Consider the following 5,400-nt stretch of genomic DNA (forward strand, 5'->3'; position numbering starts at 1 on the left):
CCCTACTTTAATTTTAACATCAGTCTAATTAATTAATTGTTTGTATTTTAATGTTGGGAAATTGGAAATCGAGATCGCTTGTTAAGTTTTATTGGCAGAGACAATATGATAGTTGCTAAGCAACGAAGATGTGTCTCCAACAATGCGAAAACTATATAACAATATAACAGTGGAAAATTATGTGTGGTCAGTACAATCACCTGAATTAGGTCAAAATGATAACAATTTTTTGTAATTTATATATATAAACAAACATTTTAAATGAAAACACAAAACACTGTCAGGTACCATCAGCACTATATTTTTTGTGTAATTCAACAAAGTTATTGCATATATAAATTTGAAAACATGAGCCTCTCATCCATGAGTAGATGCACACTTGCTTCTGCATGCTGATACAGTCAGAAACTGCTCACAACAAGGTCTGTGGATTATCTTTAGTAACTGGGTCATGATTTTTGGAAAGACACACTGTTGTTGAGTTTTTTTCCAAAAAAAAACATTTTTTTTTCTTTGGGTACTTTAAGCAGCACAAGCCAAGTGCCATTTAGTGCCCTTATACTGGAGAGAAGGCAGATATCTCTACAGTGGATATCTCCAAACCCTGACAACTCACACCAAAATTAACTAGATTGATAAATAGCACTACAGGTAAGACAAAAATGTCCTTTTGATTTTTGGGTGTACTGCCCCTTTAACATATGTTGTGCTGAAGACTAAAGTGCTGTTACAAAGATGCAGTAGTGCTGTCTCACTGGCAGGTTTGGTAATTGATGGAAAGACTTTTAGCTTCAGTGACCTGACAGTGACTTACAGACTGTAGTGAAAAACTCTTTGAGAATCACTCACATAAACTTGAGTTAAAATGTTTTATAGTTTAAATACTGAAGTGTCACCAGGCTTAAAGTAGAATAAAAGAGAGCGGCAGTCATTTTATCTTCCTCTCTTTCTTCCTGTCGCTGCCATCACTTCCACTCTGTGCTCTGTTTTAAAGGGGAATGCAGACAATAATTAACCAGCTCATAAGGTAGACAAACACAGTCTGACTCTCCCCGAGGAAACATGCTGGCGTGTACTGTGGATATGACAGTGTACATGATGTGAAACCAGGCTTGTCACTGCATTTACACACACAGATACAGAGGGTGGAGGGGGTCATTGGGGTGTCCACTTGGGTGCTCTTCCAAGGGACAAAACATGCGGACAAATCAAGATAATGTGACCCTATAGTGTCTTCCCAGTGGACCAATCAAGATAAAGTGACCGGGTGTCTTTCCAGTGGACAAAACATGACAGAATGCCTCCTAGGGTGCCTTTCCAATGGACAAATCATGGCAAAGTGACCTTAAGGTGTCTTTCCAGGGGACAAATCAAGATAAAGTGACCCCAGGGTGTCTTTCTAGTGGACAAAACATGAAAAAGTGTCCTCTACGGTGTCTTTCCAGCAGACAAGTCATGATAAAGTGACCCTATGGTGTATTTCCAGGGGACAAATCAAGATAAAGTGACCTTAGGGTGCCTTTCCAGTGGACAAAGCATGAAAAAGTGTCCTCTACGGTGTCTTTCCAGGGGACAAATCAAGATAAAGTGACACCAGGGTGTCTTTCTAGTGGACAAAACATGAAAAAAGTGTCCTCTAGGGTGCCTTTCCATTGGACAAATCATGGCAAAGTGCCCCCTAGGGTGTCTTTCCACCAGACAAGTCATGATAAAGTGACCCTACGGTGTCTTTCCAGTGGACAAATCAAGATAAAGTTCCCTCTAGAACATCTTTCTAGTGGATAAATCGGAATTAAATGTCCTCTAGTGTCCCTCCATTGGAATCCACATAATAAAACAATCTTAATTTAAACTGGGGACTGTCACTGCATAGATGTGTAACACACAAAAATACAGACTAACACACTTGCCCTTTAAATTGGTGTAAAATCAGAAGTGAATCAGGATTCAATGGTGCTGCCGTGTATTCACACCTGCATTATACCCCAGTCTGTGAAATTGTACCTTTTTTCCCAACAATACGATGAACTCTAGCACACAGTGTACTTCCCTTTCAGATCCAGATTCATGTGACAAGTTCAGATTCCACAGAGGAGAAAAAAAATCCTTTTAGCCACCCACAATAACACAACATAAAGACCAACAAACATAAATATGGCGATAACTCATCCACACTTCAGGCATCACGTTCCCCCTCTCCTCGCCACTTCATCTCCCTCATATCTTCTCCTTCCATTTTCCTCATCCACACCTCTTCTTTGCCTCCACCTCTCCCTCCTTCCCTCCGTTGCTCTCCTCCTCCCTCATCTCCTCTCTAATGCGTCCATCTTTCTCTCCCTATTCAGCGCAGCAGGGGAGAGCTGCATTTGAAGCTCATTAAGTAAAGACCTACAGAGCTCTGTGGTGTGTGTGTGTGTGTGTGTGTGTGTGTGTGTGTGTTGTGGCTGTCTGGTTTCTCCTTGCGCATTAAGAATTTATGACATAACTTCTATGTGTCTGCTGCAGGACATACAAACAGATCCCAAGTGAAATCTATTAACGATGCTGACATTTTAAAAACAGTCCATTTCTGATTAATGATCAAGTTATTATTGGACAAATATGTATTAAAGTTTCTTTGATTAAGGACCAATTTGCTATAAGTCAGAATATCTTATCACATTTAATTCAATAATTACATGTCTTGAAGTTGATGAAGTCTCGAAGACGTACGACATAAAATCACAATCTCAGGCTGCGTTCAGACCAACAATAACACTGTGTAAAGATATGTTTAAGGGCCTGTGTCTTCATCACATTTTTTCTTGGCAGAAAGGTGCTGTGGATCGCTGGGATGAAGTGTCTGTGCCGTTAAGAAATTACGCTGCATGTGGGTTTTGTTTTGTTTCTATGACAACACTATCTTGAAAGTTCCTATGACTGCACCGTTGTTTGACAGTCTAGCATCACCACGTTGGTTTTTGTCATCGATTTGTACCTATTTGTTTGACATTTCTCTCCCTGTGAGCACCAACCGGAAGGCGTGCTGCCTCGGCTTGTCAGGCCAGTGCTGCAGGGAGAGTCAAGCTGCTGTAATACACGTTTAACCACATGCCACTTCCTGCACATTCTTCACAATAAAGGTCCCAAGATTTTTTGTTATCTAAAAGCTTTTATTATGAAGCAGCAAAATCAGTCAACTGTTAGGTTTTCATCAGGAGTAACTCTACACAACTCCTATCAGCTGAGCGCGAACCACAGAGTACAATAGAGACGATACTTCAGAGTAAAAACAACCACACAGGAGAGAAACTAAACTTCACACCACAGAGATACACAAACCTTTGGAAGCTACAAAAGTACTGAGAGATGAACACACAGTCACTTTTAAAAACGCCTTTATGTCTGGGCGGCTGCACAGACATGAGTTGAGTCTCTGCCCTGTGACGTACACAGACAAACAGGTTACCCAGGTGACGAGTCCCCGTCTAAGACATCATTAGTTGCCTGGAAAAACAGTGCCTGTGATGACAGCAACAGCTTTCCGAAAAGTTCACAGATTTCCAACTTGAAATGCACAAAGCGGGCAAACAACATAAAAACAATGCCGGACGCAGCGTCTTTTCTCTGAGCAGACGCTCTCTCTTCATTGGGAACAACTGAAAAAGGACACCTGACTCAACTTTTGCATCACAGTGCAACATTTTCTTACAATGCACTTCTTTGACTAATGTATGGATCCCAGACAGCACGCCTACGTCTTGCCGACGTCGGCACGATGAATAAAGTTGCATCACTGCGACGTCGTATAGAGAGCGTTTGCTCATTGGGAAGACGTCGCCGAGACGTTGGCATTTGGTCGAAAATGCTCTCCAGACAACGTTTGGCCGATGTATCAAAGCTGCACAGCGTAGCCTCTCTACAGCTTCTATGACCTTTATTTATTCAGGTCGAATCATTCTATCAGCAAATATCTCATATCTCATAATATCTATCATAATATCTCATCTTACATGTGATAGGAATATGGTAATATGACAATAAAAAACGATATGCTTGACCATCAAAATAGTTTCCTAATTTAGTGTGTTAATAAAATAAAGAGACACGAACGATTCAAGTTAATGATCATACATTTATTTCAGACTGCATAGTCAAAACAACTCCAGCACAGAAAAGATAACCAAGACAGAACAGATGAAAATATACAGGTGGCCGGTCAGGAGACGCACACGGACAGCACGGTCTGGACTGCTGGCAGACTTATGAGCCTGCAAGGTGGAGAAAAAAAGACAAAACACATGAGCCCAGGTTGTTCAATTAACTTATACTATACAATATTATACCCATACTTCACAAATAAACACGTACAAATAGACACACCAAGGAAGGAAAACGTAGCTGTGCCTTTTTTCCCGGCCGCTGTCTGACCTTAGAGAGCCACCGTAGTTGATAAGAGACCTGTAGCTAATAGTATTAGCCCTATGCTCTTTAGCTATTGAATGTGTTAAAAAGCACCACAAGAAGACCTCCAAATAACCCCCATGTTTAATACAGTGTCACAGGCAACACTGTATGAAGCACCAGCAGAAAGCATGACTTGAAAATATGAACCACAAAAAGTTTGCGTGTATTATTTTGCGGGGCGGTCTGACAGCCCCGGCTAAATCCCGACTTATCTTGCTAACCCTGTATGTCATATTTATAAGACAGCTATTTTTTATATATTTACATTAAGTGAGCTTACCTGAAGACTAGTCCTGGCTGACATGAAGTAGCCTCTCCGTCTCCAAAGCCTGCTCTCAGTTCCGTTGACAGTGGCACCAATTGGATAACGTGCAATGTATCGATCCACAGCCGACCTATCGCCGACTTTGAAATGGCACGCATAATCCCGCCCTCTGGCAAACCATGTCCCTGCTATGGGCCGATGCTTCTCCGATGCATTTACAGATGTCAGGAGGAGAATGCCGACGCACGATCTGAGGCCGACGTCGGCGAGATGTATGCGTGCTATCTGGGATGTGAACAGAAGAGGCCAAACTGGCTTGTTTACCGAGTACACCTTGCAGGAAGTCCTGCCCTTACTCTGCCTCTGATTGGCCATACCTTTCCAGGCTAACATTTGTTTAGCTGTAATGCTAACTGGCACTATTGAACTAGACAAGCCTGGGAGGAAAGTGACTCAGCCATTGCAACTCATGTTTTTGGTCCTGAAGAACTCCACAATCTGTTCAGCATGCCTCTAAAACCCACCTGCTGAATCCTTTGTCCCTGCATTACCAGCACATGGCGGTCTGTGGCTGAGGATAAAGTGTGGCGCGACACTTGCTTGTTTTTCTATCAGATATGCTTTGGTTACTGTAGTCTTTTATTTTATAATCCTTTATCAGTATCTTGATCGTCTCCCTGCACTGCTCT

At 41.9% G+C, this 5,400-nt stretch overlaps 1 long non-coding RNA gene across 1 annotated transcript; it reads right to left on the bottom strand.

The window, feature by feature from the left end:
- Positions 1 to 4,094: 4,094 nt before the first annotated feature.
- Positions 4,095 to 4,960, bottom strand: LOC146316026 (uncharacterized). Its single transcript, XR_014771723.1, has 2 exons — positions 4,727 to 4,960; positions 4,095 to 4,250 (listed from the first exon to the last, which is right to left on the bottom strand). It is a non-coding gene; the product is annotated as an uncharacterized LOC146316026 (long non-coding RNA).
- Positions 4,961 to 5,400: the final 440 nt, after the last annotated feature.

Source organism: Lutjanus erythropterus, chromosome 13 (assembly GCF_056507025.1).
Source record: "Lutjanus erythropterus isolate fLutEry1 chromosome 13, fLutEry1.hap2, whole genome shotgun sequence".
NCBI lineage: Eukaryota > Metazoa > Chordata > Actinopteri > Lutjaniformes > Lutjanidae > Lutjanus > Lutjanus erythropterus.